The 26,183-nt window shown below is 41.0% G+C and overlaps 1 protein-coding gene across 15 annotated transcripts in view; it reads right to left on the bottom strand.

The window, feature by feature from the left end:
• FHIT (fragile histidine triad diadenosine triphosphatase) overlaps positions 1-26,183 on the bottom strand; it is a 1,448,428-nt gene that overhangs the window by 118,076 nt on the left and 1,304,169 nt on the right. The gene's annotated exons all lie outside the window — the stretch shown is intronic.

Raw genomic sequence — 26,183 nt, 5'->3', positions numbered from 1 at the left:
AATGGGAAGCCCACACACCACAACCATAGCCCCTGCTCGCTGCAAATAGAGAAAGCCCATGCGCAGCAACTAAGACCCACCACAGACAAAAATAAAAATAAATAAATAAAATATGTTAAAAATAAATAAATAAATGATACCTACAACTGAAAAATGAAACACTGCATATGAAAATCTGAACTTATATTAGAAAATAGCCTCAAAGTTAACAAGCTCAATGTCAATCTTAAATACATAAATGAACAAAATAAATCCATATATAACAAAAGAAAAAACATAATAAATACAATAGAGCAGAATTAATGAAATAGAAAACAAATACATTGATAGAGGAGATCCCAAAAGTCCAAAGTTGGTTCTTTGATAAAATTTAAAACTTTGGCAAGACTGATAAAAAGAAGGTAAAGAAAAAAACACAGCGTTTTGAATGAAAAGGTGGACTCAAACACAGCTAAGATAAGATAACGAAGAACTAATATCAGGACTTCCCTGGTGGTGCAGTGGTTAAGAATCTGCCTGGCAACACAGGTGACACAGGTTTGAGCCCTGGTCCGGGAAGATTCACAACTACTGAAGCCTGCACGCTTAGAGCCCATGCTTTGCAAGAAGAGAAGCCCTCACTTGCCGCAGCTACAGAAAACCCTGTGTGCAGCAACGAAGACCCAATGCAGCCAAAAGTAAATAAATTTATTTTTAAAAAAGAATTAATATCAACAACGATAAGTCACAATTTAAAAAAATGGATGAAATGGACAAATGCCTAGTATATAACTTTCTAGAATGGGCACAAAAAATAACCAAAAGCTTATGCTCTCTTCTAACTATCAAAGAAATGGAAGTAGTGATTAAAAACATTTTGACAAAGAAAACACCCTGCCAGATAGTTGCAAAGGCAAGTTTTTCCAAACTTTCAGGGAAGAGATCATTCCAATTTAACGCAAACTTTTCCAGACAATCGAAACAAAGAACTTATTCCCCACTGATTCTATAAGGTCAGTATAACCCTGTAACCAAGACCAGACAAAAACATTACAAGAGAAGAAAATTCCATTCTCATTTCACTCATAAACACAGAAGCATATCATTCTTCTTAGTAGGGTACTCAATTGTAATCCATAAGAAACTTTATTTCCAATGCACAAGTAGCAGCTTAGCACTATAGAAAGATCACGTTAACTTTGGAATGTACCATTTTCCTAGCTCTATGATGTAGGTATGTCATCTAAGCTCTCCAATACTTAGTCTCCTTCTCTGAAAAATGGTGTTTTCATAATATCTGTCTAATTCTTTGAGGATTGATGCAGTAAATCATACAAAGCCTTTAGCTCAGTGTCCAGAAGTAACAATAAACAATAATGATGAGTCATAGCTGCTATTTATCAAATGCTTAGTTACTTAGCTGAGCATTTTTTTAAAAAATCTCCTTTAATGCTCTATCTCCCAGAGAGATAGAGAGTATTATCCCCAGTTATGGAATGAAGTAACAGAGTCAAGAAGAATTTCAACAACTTTCCCAGAGTCACACAAACTGCAAAAAGCCAGGCTAATTTAACAACCATGTGCGTTGAGAACAGTGGTGCACAGGGGACACTTCCAATTGGAGGCAACAGCTGCTACTGAGGACCCAGCACTTCCTCTGAGAGGCACTGTAGTTCCTTCCACGAGCATGGAATGCATTCACCTTTTTGGGAAAGGTAGTTTTCAAGTTGGGGCTTGATTTGTGACATGTGAGATTAAATTGCAGCATTTCTAATGGAAAGGCTTCAGAGGGCAGGAGTTAGTGATGCACTGTCATCTGTCCATCCCTGCATGGGGAACCTTGAACATTAATGAGATCAGACATGTCATGGTAGCTCCCTCTGCTTCCGCCACAAATTCTAGGTCAGAAGACTTTTTTTTTTTCCTCAACATTCTGGTCACTTCCCCATCCACCTGGAACTCTTTGCCAGGTTCCTGAGATACAAGATTTATGATAATTTCCCTTAGGTATGGCTTATGGCTTTATTCCATTAAGGTTACCAAGAATGTTGCCAATAATCCATTTCATATTTTCATGGGAAAGGGTTATTTACACAAACAAGCAATCTAGGAAAATGAATGAGAGTTCTCAGTTGAAGGAAAAGATGAGTAGCAGGAAACTTATGAGGCCGGGGGACTCAGCTGGCTTGACAAATTAGTAGAGGAGATACAGTGTTCTACTCTATTCTTCCCCCCAGAGAAGCTTGCCTATTGATTAGACACAGAGAACTAACAACGATTCAAGAATCAATTTGCTCTGTGAGTGTGGAAAACACCACCCCTGTTAAAGATTACACAGTGACACCATTTATTACTATGCTGTGCAAGATGCTTTTTTTGGTATCTTAGAGGCTCTATGCTTGCCTTTGTAGTACTGGTACCTTGGAAAGGAAAACAACACGAATGTGTTTCTCACCATTTAATGTCCAAAGTGATACTGGAAACTGTGAATGTTAACATATTTTCAGACAGCTTTGATAGAGGAAACAAGACAGTGAAAGAGGATATTGAACAAGCCTGGAGACAGAAAGATCTTGAGCTGAACCTCTGGGTACCACCTGCTGGTCCCCTGACAGAACCATCCATACCATCCAGCTCTCCTAGTTTTCTCTAGGCTAAGAGCTTTAAGCTTAGTTGGCTCAGTGGATATTATCAAATGAGTTCTGTCTTCAACTATGGTGAGACACAGCCTTGGAGACAGGCAGGTAATGCTGAGAGAGTAAAGGGAAGGAAGTGCATGGAGAAGAAAGATTTGTTCATTCAACACAGATGCATATGTGTTGTGAAAAGCATTTGGGAGTTCCCCAAATCCATCCATCAGTGAAAAGGCATAAATGGTGATCTTCCCTTCCCTTTATTTCCCACCATGCCTTGCCTTGCTCTCCTGGAGAGAGATGATAGCATCTTAGGAGGTGGGTGGGAAGAGGGAGGAGCGTCTCGTGGAGGTGAGTGGTAGTGGCAGCATGTGCTGTAGCTGAAGAGGTAGGGCAGTGGTGTGTGCAGGGTCTGAGGAAGTAGTATAGAGAGGATGAGAGTGGCGGGAAGGATGACAGAGCATTTAGGAGAGTCCTTATACTGAACAAATGAGTACATATGTTAAGGAAAATGAGAGCCAGGTTTCTCATTTGTAAACAAGGAAAGGGGAAAGGAGATTTGATTTGATATGAACTCATGACAGGAAGTACATGTACACATGCTTATTCATTCACATAGATAAATAATAATAAATGAATGGGTAGAAATACATGCATATATCTTCTAGCTTTGTGTGTTGAGAGTAATGACATCCCAGGAGCAATGAGCACACTAAGCGCCCAGATCTTAGTCTCTAAAACCATCTTCCAATAAAAGGAACCAGGGCTTTTTGGAGAAATGACTGATTCCAAGGCTGGACAGGGAAAGTATAAGATGATCCAGGAACTTCTCATTTTGTACCAGAAAGTAGAGAAATGCTCGAAGAATAATGAGGAAACCTGGTAGACACCAACTAAACTAGGTGATCAAGTGAGAGGATGGGCCAGTGTAGTGTGTCTTCCAATGCCATACAGTGAGAAAAGCTCAGCACCATTTCTGCAGAAATCCTGCCAGGAATGCATGTAAGAATACATGACTTGAGTCTGATCACGAAGAAATTTTGAAAGATCCAGATCCAGGGTCATCCTACAGGGAAATGTGAGACAGTGAAAGACTGAGAAATGGTTCCAGGTCGAAGGAAACTGATGAACAACAATAACTCAATGCAACACATGTTCTTGGATAAGATCCTGGACCAGCAAAGAAAAGGAGTCATTGTTGAGACAGTTGGCAAAATCTGAATGGGGTCTGTGGATTGGATTGTAGGGCTGTATGAGCGTTGATTTCCCAACCAGGAGGGTTTTTATAGTAGAAATAAGAAGACAGTCCTTGCTTGTGGAAGGTAAAAACTGACAATTAGGGGTAATGGTGCATAATGTCAGGAAAAAAACTCTATTATCTATGTGAAAAAGAGAAAGAAAATAAATGAATTAACATGTCAAAAGTTGAATCATCTGGGTGAAAGGGATGTGATAGTTCTTGCAATTCTTCTACAGGTTTGAAACAGTTTCAAAATAAAAAGAACCAGTAAAAGTGTTGAGTTCTGAAAAGAAGAAGACAGCATATGTTTCAGGGAGGAATTATACATGGTTAGAATCCCTTCTGTGCTTTCTAAGAAGTACAGGTCCTAAAGAAGACCCTTTGTTAGGAATAACTGATAAGCAGGATGCTAATGAGAACCTGCAAAGGTGAGCCAGATGACTTAAGAAAAGGAAAGGAAGATTCAGTATAAGGAAGGGGGAGGAGAGTGGTAGGGTGTGTGTGTAAGAAAAAAATTGACAGTTACATATTGACAGAAAGAGACAGGCAAAACATTGCCATGGGGAATGGAACTTCTAGGAAAAGAAGACTGTTACAGAAAAGTTGAATGAATTGGGGTGTGTAATATAATCCTTCCATTATTCCAAGACACCACCAATAACAACCACGTGATTCATCAATACCATTTGGACTGACCTATATTTGTGACCTTGTTTGTTAGTTTGGTTTGATGACTAGTAGGAGGCTGATTGGAGAGCAGGTGTTGAGGGCGCACAGGGCAGCCCAGAGTGTACAGATACACTTGGGTTTCATGTGAAGAGGGAGATAAAACATAGACATAAATGCCCTAGTACAAGGTAGAAAAGAATAAGACCAAGCTGCCAGAGAGTGTCAGAGACAGTGCAAGAGGACTTCAGAGGATGGAATAAAAGGGAACATTCCAATTTCTTGAGATCCCTCTCTGAACCAGGCCTTTTATATCTGCTGTCACATTTATTCCTCACAATGTTCTCAGGGGGTGGGAATTAGATACAGAAACTGGAAGACATGGAGTTTCAATAAAAGACCAAGTTCCCCCAGCTAGTAAATGGCAGAGTCAAGATATGACCCCGAGTCCATAGGACCACAAAGATCACTTTTTATTTATTCCATCCTAGTAGGCTGCCTTCTGCCTGGGCTTGGAGAGGAGGGGTACAGGGAGGGAAGGCTTCGTGGAGGAAGAGGCACTGAACAGAAACGCGAAGAAGGCTTTGGCTGGCAGGATGAAGAGAATGGACTCCTGGCAGAAGATGAAGTAAGCACGAGCACATAGAGATAAGGAGGCCTGGGTGGGGGCATGGGGGTAGTGAAATCTATTTCACAGATGGCAAGAATACAAGATGATCCATCCAGACACAGATGCCAAGAACAAACACAAAGATGATGGGGGTGAAGCATACTGAGCCACCAGAGATGCCGACTGGGGGGGCCGTAGAACAGACGGCGCCGGCAACACTTGCGTGCGCTCCCCTGCCACACCCTGAAGCCTCAGGTCAAAACCACGTGTGCACTAACTCACAGGGAAACAGTAATTTTCAGACATCATTTAAGGGAAGCAATGCCTGAAAGACTGAAAGTGCAAATTTTCAAGGTGTTATTTTTGAAACTGCAGAAACTTCCAGTTTGGATATATTTTCTGAAAATTTCCCCCATCATTATTAGCACTTCTGTGGAATAATCACATCCCTAAAAATATTCCCTCCTTGATAATGCACGAATGAGGGCTCTTCGCTGAGGGGGAGCAAGGAGAGGAAGGTGATGAATTGCAAATCGATCATAATTTACGCAGATATTCTAGTGAAAATCACATTCATCATCTTTTCCAAACAGCACTAGCTGAATTTCCTTTAAGTACAAGAAGTCTATTTTCATAAATTGGACCCCAATTTATTTCTCTAATCAATGTATTTTTATACCCCAAAGTCAAACAGTAAACAATGTAGTTAGGGAAGGAATTATGAACTGGAAGGACATGAAACATGATACTCAGAAGGAAAAAAATGGAACAGCTAAATACATTTTCTAAATATTTTCTACTAATATTTCTATTAGTTCTACTTTAAAATGCTTTTCTCCAAAGGACTTTGTGATGTAATTGGCCCTAGGTGTGCTGAATATGAACACAAAAATACCAAATTACCCAGATGCATTTGGGGAAAAAAAAACAAACTGCAATTGGCGCTACCATGTACTCTGCCAGCTGCAGATACAGTGACTACATGAACAGAGCTGTACTTTTTAAAGAGCCAGCACAATAGTGACCAGCATCTGAGGATCAGTGGTCACTTAGCAGGACTCACTTCTATTTCTCTGTCAAAGGTCACTTTTTTTTTCTTTTTTTTTTCCCCCTTAGCATCCCATTTGTAGAGGAGCAGACAGAGAAAAGTTCAAAGGCCTTGACTCTGGGGATTACTGATTACGTGTTTACATATGTTTGTCTAGGCTGAGTTCCTCTAAAGCAAATCCTGAGGCAAGACTGAGGGCCAGAAGTTGAGTTAGAAGGTGATTCCAGAAAACACCAGTAGGGGAGAGGGAAAGTGAGACTGGAGGGAATACATCCTCCAAGTGTGTGTTATCAAGTAGGTTATTGCTTTGGCCAAGAGGGACTCAATTCCCTTGGGAGGCAGTGTAGACGTGTTTCAGTTATTCCACCAAGAAAGCGAGGGAACCCAAGTGTTTATTCACCAATTTCCACTAGTCATTGGTGATGGCTGCTACCAAGGGGAGGTGGGGTGGTGGGGAAGTAAATTTCCAGCACATTTTGTACTGCACACAGGCAAAGTAGACACCAGTGGCTACAGAAAGCCTTCAACCAGAATGTCATGGTTAGAGATGGAAGCCAGGGTCAATGTGTAGTGGAATGTCAATGTCCAAGGGCTGTGGGCAATACAAGGACAGCATCTGCTACAGGGTCCTTTTAAGGGGAAATGCTAAGACGCCTGAGTCAACACTTGATTCTAAGCCCATGCAGTATCTGCATGTCTCCCCCCTTCCCCGCCCCTCCTTCTTTTTCTCTCCAGGATAAAGTCTTAATGAGCATCAAACAGACCATCAGATGGCCATTTCAAGACCTGCTTCGAGATGCACGTTGCTGCTTAGACTGTTCTGGTGCTCATCAATGTGTCAAAGACCAAGTAATCTCAACTGTCTGTGCCTCTGTCTAATTATCTGCTTAAAGGCAAAATTGTTAGTTAACCTTGAAAGGGAAAGTCAAGATGCTGCTTAAGAAGGAAGAATGCTTGCACATATAACTTATTTACTGCCGTATGACCCCACAGCACCCTACCCATCTCCTTCCTTCAGCCTTCATCACAGTTGTAATTATGTCTTTCTCATTATCTGTCTAATCTGAGAAGCCATAAACTCAGTGGGGCCAGAGACCATGTCTGATTATCCACAGCTCTATTCCCTGTGTCTAACACATAGTAAGGACTCCATCATCCCTTCTGAATGTAAGAATAAACAAATGACTGAAGATTACTACCATCACCCATCAGGCAAAATGGATTATTTACCTGAGTTGATGGACTGCTGTTACCCATGAGGCAACTTCCTATAAATTAGACAAAGGTGTTCCTTACTCAAAGCAGATAAAGCCCTAAGCCAGGGCTCACTGCTTATCAAAAGGAATGCAGACTAGAATTCAGCCCCTGTGCACCCATCAGCAAGGTGCCTGTGGTAGTCATAAAAGCTGTACACTGATATTTCTGGTTTTCCTCCTTTTTATGAATGAAAGGATCGCCCCTCCCTGTTCCTGTGAAATTAGGTATGGCCACGTGGCTTGCTGTGGCCAATGAATGAAAGCAGAAGTGAGCCACTTATAGGCAGAGGCCTTTGAGAATTATCATAGTCCTTTCCCTTTGCCACAGTAACCAGCAATTTCCCAGATAGGAGAGCCTTGATCAGCCTACATTCCTAAAGTGAAAGAGACATATTACAGAATGCCCAGCTAATCCACAAAGGATTTGTGGCATACAGTAGAAATATCCTTTTATTCTTTAGATATTGAGGCTGTTTGCTACTATGGCATCCCTAGCCCGTTCTGACTGGGACAGTGGACAACCTACAGCCCTACACTCAGTGGCCCTGGGTAGATTGATATGACTTGTACATTCTCTGCTCTCATGAACTGCCATGGACACTCTACCCTCCAGCATTCATTAATCTTTTCCTTGCAAACAACAAAACCTTCAACAGGCATTGCTTTTCTAGGTGGGGAAGAAGACAGACTGGGTACATGGGCTTAACCACTTCCACTCAAAGAGGCACTTCTAAAATCATGTGACCGAGAAAAAAATTCTACATGCTGTTCATTTGGAAGGGAGTCCTAATTGTTCCATCCTCACGTAATGTCCAGAGCAATTCCTGCACCATCAAGGCTGCCACTCCCCAAGGGGTCAGGGCTTCATGCTCATAATTAGTTGTACCAGTACTACTATCACTGCTAATTAATGGTTGACGTTCAGCTTCAGTTGAAAACTGCCCATTTCTGACTCCTACATTCTAAGTCAGATAGACAGTTCCCCATTTCCAAACTGTGCACTTTATCTTAATAGTGTAAGTTCCTTTAAAAAAAATTTAAAAAGTAAGTCAAGGAAGAAATGACATTCTCCAAACTAGTTAGTTGGGTTATCAAAATTAAAAGCATTAAAAAAATTAATAATAAGGGATTAGCACTGTTACAGAAATGCATTCAACCTTATATTAAAATCCAATTCTTCTAAACCACGGCTGTCACAGTTAAAATGCTAATAGTATTTAAACATAAATCCTTCTCCCCGTGAAGCAAGAATCATTGTGCAGGCACGTTAGCTATTCTGTTCACTTTACAGATGCTGTCTGGTAGAACATTTTAGCGTAAGCCTTGTCAGTGTGAATCCTGATGCTGAGATGTGTGTTATATTACTTTATGTAACTGAAAAATGGGGAGCCTTTATGTTGGATTACAGGCTGAAATAATGACCTCCTCTTGCAAGTGGGGCCTGGGACATAATGAGGTGCCAAATGGGATTCTAGGTCAGAGCCTCTGCAGGACTTGAAAGAAGCCAGGTCTCTTGTTAAGACACATTCACTCACTAACAGAATGCTTTTACCCCATGTCACCTACTTACAGCTCATCTACAAAGAACAAGCAAGTGAGACAGACCTGATGTATGGTGGGAATGGCCAGCTAAGCTTTGGACCTGGGGGCACAATAATGCAAGCGTATTAAGCCACCCCTTCCCCGCCATGACCAGTAGTCTAGTGCTGCGGTGTTCAAATTCTGTTCGTGAGTCCAAAGCGGTGTTCGGGTGGGAGAGGCCACGTGGGTTCAGTGCCTTCTCTTCCACTTACTGCATCCACAGTGGTTCCTCTTACGTCTGTTTTAGACACCAGTGTTCTGTGAATGATGGCATACACAATTTGCTTCTACTCTTAAGGTAATTCATTAGTTCAATAAATATCTCCTAGGCACAGACAGCAAACCCCTAAATAAATGAGAAAATTTCAGATAGTGACAGATGGTACAGTGACAAGAAAGCGTGATCGTGGGACAGGGAGAACCAGGGATAAGGGCCACTTTCATATATGGTGGCAGAGAAAGACTGGCTGAAGGGGTAGAACTTGAGTGGACACATGAATAAGTAGAAATCATCTGCCACGTGAGATCCAGGAGAGAAACACTCCAGGCAGAGGAAGCAGCCAGTACAAAGACCCCCAGGGAGGAAAAGGCTCCATGTCTCCGGGAACAGGAAGAGGGTCATGTGACGGTAGTTCAGAGAATAAAGGGAGGTGTGAAAAGGTGAGGAGGACAGATCATGCAGGGCCCTGCAGACTCAAACAAGGACTTCAGGTGTCACTGCAAGATGAACACAAAGCAATGGAAGGGTGAAAGAAACGGGCATGGCAACATCTAAGTTTTAAAGACTTCTACCACATGCAGAATAGACTCTTGGAAGCAGGGAGACTTGGTTGCCAGAGGAAGACGGTAAACATTCCTTGTTTAAAAGTAAATCTGAGAGGACGTGATGACCATTTGAAACTACTGACCACAATTTCAGAAGGAGAGGGTATAGGTTGTGTGTGGGAACGGAAGAGGTGGCGGAAAGAATAGAAAAATCGCCATTTCTACAGATAACTCCTTGGTCAACGATTTGCCAAGAATCAACACAGTGTCTCTGAGCTGAGACCAGAATGCTTTGCCTTTGTCTCTTTTCACCTATTTCACTCTTGCTTCCCAATCTGGCCAAGAACTTTAGAAGGTTTCAGAGCACCACGGCTTGAACTCCTTTTGTGTTTAGATTACCTCTTTTCTTCCTTCACTTGAACGTGGCCACAAACAAAATACTCTATCTTTTGCTTCCTATGACAAATGAGGGGTTTGTGAACTTCGTTTATGTGGGGACTCCATTTTTTTCCCCCGTTTACAGCCACCCCATATAAATAGCATCTAATTAGTTAAAAGACTCTACAAATTATACCGTCAGAGCCATGTATGGCAAAATCTGATGGCTCTAATTATCTTAGTCATCACCAGAACCATTCTCAACCGAATAAGAGAATGGGTCATAAATGACAGTGTATGAAGATTACCCACCTTCTCTGTTTGCTATGGAGTTTGCCCTTCCCGTGTTAAAATTCGGATGCACTATTTGCATCTAAAAGTGATTTATAAGAAGTTACTGAAGTAATATAAGATCAAAACCTAAGTAATAACCACATTCATTCTCAATTAACATTACCGCAAAAGGAATTTATTGTAGAACACATAATTAAGTTATAAATTAAATCTCAAGACAGAAACTGCCTCCCCTTTTAAGATTTCTCATTGTCCATATGCTGAGAAACAGGAAGAAGGATATTCTCATTCTTATCCTCTATCTACCACTGAAATGGTGACTGCACTTGCTTTCCTGCGAGTTGTTTTTTGTTTGTTTGTTGATTACCTTATCTTACACCCCTCTTTGTGATTGCTTTAATCCTTTTATCTAGAACCAGAGGAAAATCTATTAAATTCACCTTTTTGTGTGTGCTTCAGCTAAAGAAAAAACTACTGTGTAATTCAAAATTTGTCCAAAATTCAGGACCAAATATCATGCATGACACACTTCCTAAACCTTTGAGAGTTTCACTCTAAATCCATGAACAAAATTCTTCTCAGACCTCCACCCTAGGGTGTGTCCACATCATCCCAAGTGATAAGATAAATCTATTTGTGGTCAAAATGCACAGTGTGTCTACTTCAGTAATCTGTTATAGTGACAAAACTGAGTCCAAGGAAGAAGTAAGGACCAAGGTCCTACAAAAGGCTGGTAATAGTCTTGAGACTAAAACCCAACATTTTTTACTCTTAGTTAATGCTATTTTAGTGTCAGTGAATGAACTGCTATGGAAATATTTTGAAAATAACTTTTGTCTCTTTTCATTGTGTTTTACCACTGTAAAGAACATGGTCCTACCAGAAAAGCTAATTTCAATATTAAAAAAAATAATCTTCTCAAAGAATCATTACATCCAAAAGGCGACCCCCTTTCTCTCTACACTGCTGTATACCAAAACACTGTTCTCTACACACATGCTTTCTGGGTTCGAAAGCAGGGAGACTAATGTTCTTCCATTTCCTAGTCACAGTATAGCACGAAGGAATAAGATTAGTGTTGTGCCACTTCCGCACAAAAAAATTATTTTCTTCATGTGACTGTCAGTGTATGTGTTTCAAAATGATAATGGAGAATGTTTAATACAAGGAATTGCTCCTTGTCGATGGATTGTGAAAAGAAAATTGGCTCACGTATCCCTTGACAGAGAAAGCACATATGAAGACCTGAATTATGCCACACTGCTATCAATACTGTTTTACTACAGGTTAGCTTATTCCCCCCAATACCACATGGTTCGCCATCCATTTCTCTGACAGCAACTCAGAACCCCAAACGTATGTCACACTTGCCTCCAAACCAACCAACATTAGGTACAAGCTCAAGTCCTGAACTCCATGGCGTATGGCAAATCAAAATAATGCCCCTCAGACTCTCTATCTCTTCTGTCTGATGTCCTACGGGTGCTTGGGCTAACTTCTTGCTCCTCTTGGGGTGAGGGAGCCTGGAGGAGGAAGTGGATGGTTTTAGCCACTTCTAGGTTGAAGTTATACCAGCACGGTGAGTCCAGATTGAAGGAGAAAGAGAAGAAAAATTCTCTTTCTTACTGTTCATATATAAAATTCCAGGAAAAGAATCTGATTGGTTGTGTTTGAATCATATGCTCATTCCTTAGACAAATCATTGCGGCCAAGAGATGGAATATGTAAGTCTGGTCACATGCTCATCCTATGGCTTGGGAAGAGGGATACTATGACTAGTAGACCATCCAGAACCATACGAAATGTGGGAAAAATGGTTATCCAGTAAAATGCGGTAGTATTACCAGAAAGGGTTGAAAGTTATGCCTGTCACACAGAAATAACAGGTGTCCACTGTCATTTCCAATAAGTTTATTATGAAAGGGAAAATCTGGGTCCTCTTCTGTAGTGGACTTCAATTCCAAAATTAGTAGTAAAAGTCTGTTCATAAACTAACAAGCTCAAGTAGTTCAATTCCTTCTAGTAGATGAGTCAAGAAGAATAAGCAATGTATAAGAGTCTCTCAGGTTAGTTTTGCCCAAATTCTATAACTATAATCACAATGTATTCAGTAGGTGATAAATTTCCTAACTTACATACCACATTAAAGAAAAAACAATACCCTTCATCAAGGTAAGTTCAATGCTGAATGTCTGCATTTTCATGTACTAGTCATTGTCTCACCCCTCCTTAAAGTGCATTCTTTTTTTTTACCCTTTCATCTGAAGTTACTAGATGAAAGAAAAGGTGGTACATAGTTTCTCAAAGTTTAGAGTTATCTCAGATGAAGCCCTCCTGTTATATTAGTCAATTACAAAAATGGTGCTTAGCAGAAAGGAGCCATTTAAGCCATCGTTTACATACTTTCCCCATGGCGGTCTCCCAAGGGCTCAGCAGAGGAGAGGAAAAAATGGCCATGAAGAAGAAGGTTAGGAACCTCGGCTTCATTTTGGGATCCATAATACTCAAACACAACCTCATAATTAGCAGGTAAAATGTAACCTGGGCTCAGACAGTTAGAGGAGGAAACAAATTACCTTAAAGAAGAAGCCTGGAGGCTTATGAGGAGGGTAGGGAAACAGATGAGAGGATGGGCTTTTACTCCTGATGACTCAATGTCAAAGCCAGTATTACTTAAAAAAATGCCAGGAACCCATGTTTACGTGAGAATGAGAAAAAGTGAAGGTGAAAATTCACTGCCTAAATGTAACTTTGACATTCCAGAGGAATAGTCCTTTGGGGAAAGAAGAATGTCTTTTATTAACAGAAGAATTTGAGGGCTGAAAGCAAAGTTTTCCACTAGGTCACACAGCAAGAGTCATACCTAGAATAGATAAATAGCAAAAATAAATAAATAAATAAAACCCCACAAAAACCTTGCAGAATTCCAGATGTTTTCAAGAAGACAACACATTCTGGGCTCGGCAGATCACCCCATACCCTCTAGCTGTTGTGAGGACGATATGATAACCTTCAGAGCCTTAGCTCAGAGGTAGAAGTGAATTCTGCAGGAGGCTTCCACTGGCCTGTGGTTCCTAGGCTTCAGATCCACATTCCCAGCTGCCTGTTGGGTGACTCCACCTTACCTAGCGGGCACACTGAACTCAGCAGGTACAGTTAAACATGTCAGTTTTCCCACCAAAGGAGACCTTATTTTCATATTACCAGCCCCTTTCTTAGACTCAAAATCTAGAAGTTGTCCTGAACACTTTCATGCCCTAATATGAGTCAAGTGTTGAATCCTACAGCTGGTTTAGACATGCATTTTTGATAAAATCTCTCCTCTCTCCTTTCCATCCTCTGAACATGTCCTTGTTTAAGCACTCATTGCCTCTCTCAGACCTCTCACTTGTTTCCTCAACTCCATTAACTACCCATTCCAATCCATCCTTTAAACCGGTACCCAATTCACTTCTGTAAAGCCCACCCTCCCATTCAACAGTCAGCACTTTGCCTGGCACATGGTGGGCACTCAGCTAACATTTGTTGGACTGATGGATAGACAAATAGATAGCATATTCACTGATCCTTTACTATAGGCCCGACGTCAGGCTGGGTAGTGGAGATGAAGCAGGGGACAAAGCACCTTCTAACAAAACACCTCCCTGCTCGCTAGTCTTCAGTGGCCAATTACTACCAACAGCTCATCCTAGCACTCAACAGCATAGCCCCCGTCTAACTGCTTCACGCTGGTCACCGAACTCTCCTATCCAGCCTGTGCCCAAAGGTTTCCAACCTTGGCACTATTGACATTTTGGGCCAGATAACTGTGGGCGGCTGGCTGTCTTGCGCATTGCAGGATATCTAGCAGCATCTCTAGGCTCTACCTACTAGATGCCAGTAGCACTCTCTCCCAGAAGTGACAATCAGAATATTTCCAGACATCGCAAATGTCCCTTGGGGGCAAAGTCATCCCACTGGGAACCATTGCTCTAGTGCAAATTGAGTTCCTTCTCATTCTGGACATACCATCAAAATAACTGTTTCTGTACCTTTAATTACATTTTATTTTACATTGCTACCTTTTTTTTGGGAATTTCCCAGCTTCCTGCTCCCCAGCCCTGCCAGCTTCCTTACCTCACCAAAATTCTTTCTGTCCTTCAAGGTAATCTAAAAATCCACTCCTGATGGGCAACATAGCAATGAAAAGCCTTTTCTGAGCCACAAAGGCCATGTCATTCCTTACGGTTTTCAACTCACTTTGTACCTGATTTGAATCTGTCAACTCATCTAACTGAACCTTATTTTACCATTGGGGCCCTGGACTAACTTTTTCCCAAGCTGACTGACTGTAGGCTTTGCCAGGAAGCATAATCCTCCCTGTGACTCAGTGATATTCAGTACAATGTCTCTCCTGTTAAACGGGAAATAAGAATTTATTGGAATGCTTTATAACAAAGTGAATCTAACACACCACTGTAAAGCAATTATACTCCAATAAAGATGTTACAAAAAAGAATTTATTAGAATGAAGTGGAAAGAGATTTTCTTTTTTCTGCATTTAGGACATTCTGTGGGTTTCCGGACTCCAGTTAACAGAACTTTCACTAGCTTTCAGTAGCCAGGCCTGTCTGCAGTAGTGCTGGCAAGTCTTCCCATTTAGGGGAAGGAGAAAGAGTGCTTCTTCTCTGTGTTTATAAAATATGATTCAAGCTCCCACAAAACTTCAGAACATTCTCCTTCAGCCTCTGCTTCATACCAGGAGCCATGGCTCTAGAGGCAGGGACTAGTTTACACTGAGAGCACTTCTCTCTGCCAGCCTCAAACCACATCAGACTTGGGTTAAGGCTGGGAGTAGGGGAGAAAGATCTACTAGAGAGCCCAGGTTCTCCTGCCCTGCGAGGATCAAGCCCCTGGTGGTAACCCAGAGCTGGCTTGCAACTTTTGCTTTCAACTTATCTTCAACTCAATAAATATTAATAAATTTCAGCTCATTTTCATCTTAGCATTAACATATAATAAAAGTAAAATACAAGACGATGAAAGAATGTTTCAAATCCATGGGTATTGGAATCATCCTTAACATAATTATAAAACATTGTTTAAAACTACAGAATGTTTTTTAAACTAAGTAAGCATTATTTTTAACTGTATAGTTGTTTCTTCAGGAAAACTGAAACTATAATGTGAGGATCCTAGCAAACAAAGAGACATACTTCCTGATGAAACAGGTTTATTCCATCACTTCCACCTCTGTCCACATTAGCTGATCCTATTGAATTTACACGGAATTCGGAAGCTACTACCGTTCTGTAGACATCATCAAGCAAAATGCTCATCATGAATCAGGACTGTAAGCAAAACACTTGTTTTGAAAAGCCATTGTTATCCCCTACAATCCTAGGACATGAGGGAGTTAAACAGAACAAAGTAGAATCATTTTCAGGGGCCAAAAAGAACAAAATGAAGAAAAGTTGCTTCTGCAGAAATTAGCATGAGGTATGAATTTATGCCCTTTTGGGGTGGGGGTGGGGCAGAGTGGGAAGGTGGTGAATTGATGATAAGACGAGTCTTTGAGAGAGATGGAATACAGATTAAAACACAGCAAGACCAGTCAATTTAAACTACCTAAGAATGCCTTGGTGTTAAAGAATTGCATCGTCGTGGATGACACTGTCACTGTCACCAAGGCCTCTGGGAAAGCAATCTACATTCTCCTTGACCTCTGAGGTGACTGCCAGAGGCGTCAACTGTTTCTCCTTAACTACTCCTCACTGTTTACTTTTTAAGAGTTTCCATCTCCCAGAGAGGACACTGCTTTGGCTTACCTTTTCATCATCGTTTGGGTAGGCAAGGGGAAGGCACTCTCACTGGAGTCATCAAGACACTTGTCTCATGCTGGGCTCTTTCTGGATGTGTTATCTTTGTTCAGGGAATAGTGAAAATGTCCCACAATTTGTAATCCCTCCAGGGCAGTGAAGGAGAAGCCTTTAAAATAACTATTTATATTTTTGCAATATTAGGAACATCCAGATGGTTTTGCTCACTCTCAGTTTTTAGGGAAGGAAAATGTACCTTTCCGTACAACTAAAAATGTGTTTTAGAGACAGTTATTTTGGGTTAACCTTGAATTACCAGAGACTTAACTATGCTTTGACAAGACAAAGGGGACTAGTTCTGGAAGTGCTCTATTATGGAAAGATGGCCCATGATGTGGATCATAAGGCATCCATGGGTCACAGTCATATAGATTTGAGTGGCATCCAGATGTCAGCCAGGGGTCATATCATTTCGTAAGATATCAGAGTTTTTGCCGAGCACATATGCCCTTTGCATCAGAAACAACTCCTCTGCTTTGTGAAGAATGCTTTAGTTCAAGAATTCAAATTGTAGTTCTCTATTCCAGTGTAGAGAAACAGAAACAAGACGGCGGTCATTCAAACACACGGAGGTCTACCCAATGAGGATTCCCTGGTAGATAAAATTAGAGTTACCTCATATGCTTAATCTTCCCTCAGGTTATAAAGGAACCACTGAGTGATGTGTCTTTGGCTCTCCATGAAACATTTAAGAACAAGCACTATTCTAAAAGGCTCCCTCATTCAGAAAGACCCACATTGCGAGCATGGAATGTGAGTACTGATACAGTATGCCATGTGGGGAAGGAGAAGCTACCAAATTAGGACAAGAAGAAAGATGCAGATACTCTGGGATCATTTTGAAGATCACTTCACTGACATTTATACGCATGAGGCCTGGGATCTCCTCCACAGTATTTACTGTTCTTTGTAGCTATTTCTTTAATCTGTGTGGGGTGTGAGCTAGGTGAATTGTGGTTTTGGTGTTATGAGGACAAGTTGTTATTTTAACCATTCTAGAAATTCCTTCCTGGAGGTGAAGTCTGGATTGTAAAATTTGTGTGGCTAGAAAAAAAAAATTGTTTTGAAGGCAGGAGGGGTCTTACACAATGTCTTTGTTCTAGAAAGGTATCTGGATTTGACATTGGGGCAGATGTATCCTTTCTCTGGAAGGGATCCTTTTAGAAAACCACTTCTGGTCCTGTAAATAGAAGGCATATGTCTCCCTTTGAGAGAAAAATTGGGGAATTCCTCAGTCAGCCAAGTATTCTGAACACAGATGCTTCAGACTCTGATGTTAAGAACCTTATTTAAAAATATAAATTGTACATGAAAAGATGCTCAACATCACTAATCGTAAGAGAACTGCAAATCAAAACCATGAAGAGAAAAAAAACCAAAAAACACCCATGATGAGCTATCACCTTACACCCAATTAGGATCACTATTATCAAAACAACACAAAATAATGTGTACACCCATGAGCATAGCAGTAGTATTTGTAAAAGCCAAGGGGTAAAAGTAACCCAGTGTCTATCAATAGATGATTGGATAAACAAAATGGATTACATACATGCAATGGAATATTATTCAGCCATAAGAGGTAGCAAATTCTGACACATGATACAACATGGATAAACCTGAGAATATTATGCTAAATAAAATGTCTCAAAAACACGTATGCTGTATGATTCCACTCACATGAGGTATCAAGGGTAGTGAAACTCAAGAGACGAAGAGTTGCCAGGGGGCTGGAGGAGGTGATATGAGAGTTTCATGGGTAAAGAGTTTCAGTTTGGGAAGATGAAAAGAGTTCTGTGGACAGATGGTGGTGATGGTTGCATGACAATGTGAATGTATTTAATGCCACTGTACCGTACACTTAAAATAGTTAAGATGATACACTTTATGGTAGGTGTATTTTACCGCAACTCTAAAAGTAATTAAAAAAAAAACCAAAATAGATGCATTGGATATCTAAACAAAGAACTGTGATCTGGAAGAGATTATATTTTGTCCTCAATGGTAATGTGCATTGTACAGGCTTGAAATCATCTAGCATGGATTTTTTGGATGCCTAATAAGAGATGTTATTTAAAACTGAATAACTAAGAATTTGGGATAAGTAGTTGATTGCCTGCTTTCACCACCAGGACAGAGTGGGAGTAGGGAAGCAGCAGCCCCTGCCCTACTATGGCCATTGGGATGATGCTTCCCTCAAAGGAAACAAATGTTCTACTGTCAGTCACCCTGGAGCATAAAAACAGACTTCAAGAGTGAAGAGAGGTGGAGTGCATTCCTCTCTTTGGGGGTAATGGGCCCTGAATCATGGTAACAAGCTGGAGGTGAAGGAGGAGATGACCAGTAGGGAGTCCCCATCCCATTAAGGGTTAAGAGCAGCAATATCTGAAATGCAGCTTTAAGGTTTACCTTCCTGCATTAGCAGCAGACACTACTGGCTGTCTTCCCACTCTCCATTCCCCCTGTTTACCTTGCTAAGAGAATCTACCCTTTTCCACCTGTCCACCTTCTTCTTGGGAAGCTAAGCCCACCCTCAGCTGAATCGGTCTAAACCATTCGCGGAAATAGGCAGATGATATGATTCTGCCTAGTGACATACTCAGCCAGCAAGAGACACCTGTGAAAGAGCTCCTCGTCTATCGAAAGAGACACATAGGAAGAGATGGGTACCACTCTTCTCCAGCTGTTACCGGGTCTGGATGGGACGGCTACACCACTGCAGGTGTCCTGTGACCATGAAGGTCGCAGCCTTGAGAAAGAAGCCAACACTGAGAGAATGCAGAGTAGAAAGAAGGGAAGAAATTATATTCCTGATGATGATGCCTGTGCCAATGAGATAAAGCCATGGAATATCCTACCTTTGAACTTACTGGTTGAATTTTTTGAATGAGGAATTCTATAACGTGCAGCCAAAAACATTTTGCCTAATTGATTCAGAATTGTAATTCCTTCATGTATTCCTTGAGTCATCAAAAAAAAGTTTTGTTGGAAATGACAGTCTAATGTTGTCTGTGCCTTTGAAGAATTAAGAGGAGGCTGATGAGTACAGAGGGGATGAAGTGGCCTTGGGAAGAGCCTCAAGAACATGAAGACAAGCTTATAAACAGCAAGAGGTGATGATAAGGGAGGCCCAGAGCAGTGACCCATAGCCTGAAGTGACAAGTGACCTCAGAGATAGACTTGTATGACACGTAAACAGGCCCTGGGGAATTTCAGAAATAAAACAGGAGAGGAATTCACCTAAGATGTTGACCTCATTTAGATATGCAGAATAGGGGCTTGGGTTACAGTCATAAGACAGTAAAGAGAAACGTAAAGCTGAAAGACAGAAAATTTAGAGGAATCCAGATAATACTGGCTATAAGGAATCTCACAGGATCTCCTTTCAAGAAAATGAGAGATTCCTATCTGATTTCCTACATCTCTCTGTATATTTTCGATAAGAATACCAGTCAACAGAATGACAAATTCAAATTCGTACATTCAGGCAAGTGGAATGCAAGTCCCCCTCCCCCAGTGAGTTTGGTAACCATGCAGATGAGACCCAAATGTAAACACCCTCAGGCAGACCTGGCCAAAGTGTGAAAAGATAAAGCTGGATGGTCAAAAACATGGTTTTCACCTTAATGGCTTACTTTCAACTCTTCATTGGAACGTGTGCATACAGGCAAAACTATTAAGGAATAAGAAGCTATATTTTAGGTTAATGGTTGTACCATGATTGGAACGCCTGGATCATATGTTATGTAAATGCAGCTATGAGCATTTTCTACCTTTTAAAAATATTATAATGAAAATAGTGATTGATTGCACTTGGCATATTTTCCTCTCTGAGGTTGCATTTCACTGCAATTATAAAAACATAATATAATTTTTCCATAGGCCATGGCTACCTGACAGAAACATTTGTAAACCAACTCTCCTTTAGACTTCCAGGCACGTGTCTCTGTGTGTGTGTCTGTGTGTATGTGTGTGTTTTGACAGTTCAGAGGAGAAACTCATTTGACAACCAGAGCCCCATCTTCCTGCTTCAAGGGGCTTCCCAGGCCTACTTACGCTATTCTTACCTGAGTTTCAATAAAACCTGTTTGTCAGAGATTCTTACTAGCTCTGACAGCTGTCCATTGTACCCAGAACTGCCATCTTCATAGGAAAGTCAGAAGCCCGTTTCTGACTCTCAAGCAGTGTAAAAAATGCTGCCTCCAAAAGTGAAATTCTTTCTCAAACATGTTCACCCTCTAAGCGGCAGACAGACTGCAGAGCTTTCAAAAGTGCTACGAATTTAAAGATTTCACAGCTTCAGGAGCACAGCCTGGGAGAACATAGGAGAAAAACAATACAAAACAACATCAACTGTGTGATCACACGCAAGTGAGGCATCAGGATGGCTGACCGCATGGTTTCTGACAGGAGTTCAGAGAGGAACATACATGATGTGATATCGATGGTAATGACAGAGGGTTTTGGAGCAAGCTTCAAGTGCAGAAGGAGGGCAAACTCAAACCCCATGCCCATGGCTGCCAATGCTCTATATCTGAGAACCCTGCATGCAGTTATTTTTACCCACCTTGTTCACATCTTACGCTGTGATTAAACCAAACCATTCTGACTGGAAACCCTTTTGTTCTGTCTCAATATTTCACAGAGGCTTGGTGTGTTAATCAAACTGTCAGCAAAGGGGAAAAAGAGAGAGAGAGAGAGAGAGCACGTTTGCTTCAAATGAAGAAAAATTCGAGCTTTCTACAACAAACACATTTTCCAGTGGACGAGCTTTTCACAGAGTAATTATTTCACTCCTTCCAAAGATTACTGATTACATCACACAGGAAAACTATCTTGCCCATCTATCTATGGTTCTTGTGCAAACTTATACTTGTTACCATGAAAAATGACAAATTTGCCATCTGATCAAAATGTTAACAAGGTAACTGTCAGTGAGATGGATCTCTGACTGTCACTGCAAGCCAGGACATAAGGATACATTGATATTCCTCAATACAGCCACTGCTTCCCTACTGTTCACTAACAACATTTCCACCGTCAGAGTAATACATCACCTGGAAATAACAAGCTATATAAGATCTCTGCGATATGATAGATTCATCCTAACAGCACTATCTGCAAGGTAGAAAACAATTGATAATGGTCTAAAGAAAGCCGTAACCAGCTGCCGTTGCCATAATGGGGTAAATGAAGCAAAGATATGAAATCTTAACTGTGTGATGCATGCTAGGACAAAACCGAACTGCCTGGAAAAAAACACACGACAACAAACAAAACACAAATGAGTTAATATTCTGTAGGGTCAAATAAATGGAAACTAAAGTTAATAACAAAGACCAGATACAATCATTGTATTAGACACTGGAAGGAATGGGATAATCATAGCAATTGCTAGGTTCATAAATACCCAACTAGTGGAAGGTTCCTCGTATGACACTAATAATGACTCTGGCTCAGTTCTTGGTTTAATGGAACTTCCTCCAGTACTTTCATGTTCTTTAAGACTCTTTGGGCCCAAAGACATCAACAGAGAAGAGAAGGAGACGTCCACGTGGAAACAAGAGGAAGTGGGAAATTAACCACAAGAAAGGAAAGTTCTACAAGAAGATCATGACACCAGGTCACATAGACAAAGAAATATAGCTTCAAACTGCCAAAGAGCTGCCTCACAGCTACATCCTTTTAGGTTTTAAGAGTGAGACACTCTCACATGGACACAGTTAGTCTAACTCTTTCCCCTTTGTTCATTACACTTTGGCCACTCTGGCTTCTGTTATTTCTAGAAATACTCCAAGTTCCTTCCCTCCCAGGGCCTTTGCGTTTGCTCTTCTCTCTAGGGATCTGTCTCTTCCCTGGCTCCTCCCATTCCTTCAGTTTAAATCCCCTCCGAGGGTTCTTCCGTGTCCATTTGTTTCAAAGCAATCTCGACTCCCAGCCCCTTTGGTTTCTCTCACAGCCCCTCCTTCCATGGCAGCAGGAACCATGTCTGTCTGAACTACTGACATTTCTAAGCTTCCAGCACATTGGCTGCCATACAGAGGGATTAGGCACAGACCATATCTTGAGCTCTGGGAGATGAGACTGCCTGCTTTTGAATCTTGGTGCCAGAGCTTAGTAGACATGTAACCCTGTGCAAGTCCTCAATTTCTGCTTGACTCAGGTTCCTTGTAAAATGGGGAGAAGAGTGATGCCTACTAATGATAGTGCTGTAAAGCCTAACTGAGATCACCCATGTAAAAGATCTTCAGATCATAACAGGCACATAGGAAGATAGCAAAGATCATTAGCTGTTGTTCTTATAACTCCAAGAACAGAGGTAATTCTGACATATTTAAGTGCATTAATTCATGATTAGATCAATGAGCCGTCTTCTTCATTACTGGTCTTTATTTTTACCACAAGCCAATACAATGCTGTGTTCTTTCTATTTCTGTATTCTGAGACCAAATGGAGAAAACGGGTACCGGTTTTTTGTTTTTTTTTTTTTTGGTACGCGGGCCTCTCACTGTTTTGGCCTCTCCTGTTGCAGAGCACAGGCTCTGGATGCGCAGGCTCAGCGGCCATGGCTCACGGGCCCAGCCGCTCCGCGGCACGTGGGATCTTCCCGGACCGGGGCACGAACCCGTGTCCCCTGCATCGGCAGGCGGACTCTCAACCACTGCGCCACCAGGGAAGCCCAGGGTACCGGTTTTTAAATCCCTTTAAGGAGTGCCAATAAATGCAAACAATCACTTCCAATTTGAGAGCACCTGGAATAGCAATGCCATTGTTCATGTGGACATCTCAACAGCACTTAAAGGTGAAAGAAAAAAAAATGGATTCATGAGTCTGTTCTCTAAAAGCAACACACGTTTGATGCACAAACGTTTGTCACAGGCAGTGACACTCTACCTTTGGCTCCACTACTCACCAGTTTCTCTCTCCATCCACTCCATAATCGTGCAAGTGGATGCTTCTGATGGGCCAAGTAGCAGGGATAAAATGATAGTAAGACACCTGGCTACAGAGATACCTGCTTCTAAAGAAACCAGGTTCCAACCCACTGCAAGCTGTTGACCATACCTATTATTTCTGCTACATTGGCCCAATTTGGGGAATTTTTTTTTCACATATCTGGTTATTTATCCTTTCACTGATTTGAACTTGGGGCCAAAAAAAATTTTTTAAGAGACATAAATGAATGAGATGTAGATAATAGCTCATTAATAAAAATCATTTCAGAGAGGTGGGGGGCATGGGAAGAATGTGGGTCCCACTATCCCTATATGGCAGTAGTTCTTAAGCTTTCAACCACCTAAGCCTGCTTCCAGATTCTGATCAAAACGATGGACCCCTGAGGCAAATGCACCTACATATACATGTTCATGTGCAACTTCCAGAGGTTGACGAACCTCCCAAAGTCAAACTATGAGCCACTCACTCCAGGGTGAAAATCCAGTTCTTTAAATATTGCATATCACCCTCTCTTCCTTTCCAGATAGCCATTTCTTCTTCAAATAAAAACAAGTAAAATAAAATTAAGTTTAAAAAAATTCAGCTAAGGGGCTTCCCTGGTGGCGCAGTGGTTGAGAGTCCGCCTGCCAATGCAGGGGACACAGGTTCGTGCCCCGGTCCAGGAAGATCCCACATGCCGCGGAGCAACTGGGCCCGTGAGCCATGGCCGCTGAGCCTGCGCGACCGGAGCCTGTGCTTCACAACAAGAGAGGCCGCGGCAGTGAGAGGCCTGCGCACCGCGATGAAGAGTGGCCCCCTCTCGCCGCAACTAGAGAAAGCCCACGCACAGAAAAGAAGACCCAGCAGACATAAATAAATAAATGAAATTAAAAAAAAAAAAAAATTCAGCTAAAACATAAGGACAGTGTGTTAGAGTTTAAAAGACATTTGCTTGGTTACATTCTAAAGCTAAGGATATTTGCTTTAAAATATAATAATGCAATTTTTATTAATTAAATGCAAATTGAAATAAGACAAACCTGTTGCTGTATAATTTCTATATCGATAATAACGTATCCATCTTTTCCCCCAACAAATTAGATGAGGCAAACTTTCAGTTACTAAACTATAGCGATATGGGATACAGGAAAGAATTTAACATTAGGTGCTTTGAAATTATTGGCATTAAGAACTTTTATTTCCTACTTTCATTTTAACCAAAATAATATATATATATATTTAAATTTTCAACCAGTCTCAAATGTGAGGTATTTATCCTGCCTAGTGTTCAAATTAAACATTGAACACTTTCAAGTACAGACATGATCAAAGTAGGAGTCCTTTAAAACGCCTGCATTCAATAAAGAACATTGAGGTATGGAAGGCAAAACATTTACAACACGTAAACTTCAATGTGTTTGGAATTATACAGTTAACATACTTCATGAAGTATTTTGGGGGAATCGTCTGTCGAAAAGTCTTCACTCATATCTTCAGTTGGGTAGATAAAGAAAAAGAAGTATTACTATTCGAGGGAAGAAAGCAACTTATTAGGAGGAGGGATTATTATAGCACATAATTTTTACTAACAAGCAGAGCAGCCAGTAACTGAGCTTTTAGAAATTTCTCAGCCGGTACCTAGTGGAGAACTCCAGACTTGGCAATGGGGTCTAGTCTCCCCTTGGTGATGTTATGTCAATCAAGGAGAGAGATAATTTTCACCTTCCCACAAAGCAAACTGTTTCTGCAGAACACTGTGAAGGAGAGAGGGTGGAAGTGCAGAGAGGTCAGGAGCTTCAAACAACTTCAGATTACGGGGAAGAATGTCTAGAAAACTGAAACGCACGGCGAAGAGGGAGGCAGATGCTGTCACAAACAGTGGCTTCATAGAAATGCCTGACACCTTGGCTCTTTGGTCCTCCTTTCCTATATTAGTCCTGGTTGTGCGACGTCACTAAAGAAACAGGCATCGTCCTCAACGTTGAAAACGCAAGTCTAAAGCTGATCTAAAGTTTCCCAAGATCATGAAAGGCAAAACTAACTGACTTTGGCCACGAATGTACTTCTAAGAAGAGGATGATGATAAAGTTTTCAGTGGAAATTATTTTCTTGGGAGCATTTTTACTAGGTGAGCAAACCTCCATTCTTCCCAAACTTTCTGAGTCTCTTGCTTATTTCGTGATTCACCTAAGTAGGATACAGTGATGTGCTGGAGATGGTTTGTACCGACTTATAAGAGATGTTTGTAGAATTTTCAGAAATTTGGCAAGTTAGTTGTTTAAAAAACCATTAAAAAACCAAATTTTATAACTTACAGCTCAATAAATAATAAAACAAAGATAATAATTGAAATGTCTCACTTCTTAATTATTTCACTACATTTTACCATTAATCTATGCTCTTAGGTTATTTATGTCTATTGTATCTGTACATGGAAATACTATAAGATAGTGTGCTACTCCATAACTCTTTTCAACTTTGTGCAGTAATGTCAAATTTGTAGTTTGAAATCAGCCATGGTGATTGGGTGGAAGTAGCAAAACTTACTGATTTATTGCTCTGTTGGTTATCTAGCCTTGAGGAAGTGACAGATAAAATGTTAATAGTGCAGATTAAACTAAAAGCATGTTGTGTCTCTGGCTGTTACATTGTGAATAGCACAAACTGAGAAAATATTCTTCCAGTATCCTAAATCTATCTCATTCAGCAAAAAGTCACTCCTGCTATTAATGTATGAGTAAGGTTGCAGCATCTATCTTCATTGTTCGACTTCTGTCTTAGGTGTTAATGTAAACTAAATATCACCCAACATTCATGTCCAAAGCGCACTTGTTTGTCAATGACATTAGCAACTTTGCTGAATTGGATAGTAACCCAGCATCAGTCCTCATCTGAATGTCTCAAATCGCGGCTGAATTACAGCCAGAGGTTGACTACAA

Source organism: Orcinus orca, chromosome 10 (assembly GCF_937001465.1).
Source record: "Orcinus orca chromosome 10, mOrcOrc1.1, whole genome shotgun sequence".
NCBI classification, from domain to species: domain Eukaryota; kingdom Metazoa; phylum Chordata; class Mammalia; order Artiodactyla; family Delphinidae; genus Orcinus; species Orcinus orca.
This window is presented reverse-complemented; position numbering and strand designations above follow the sequence as displayed.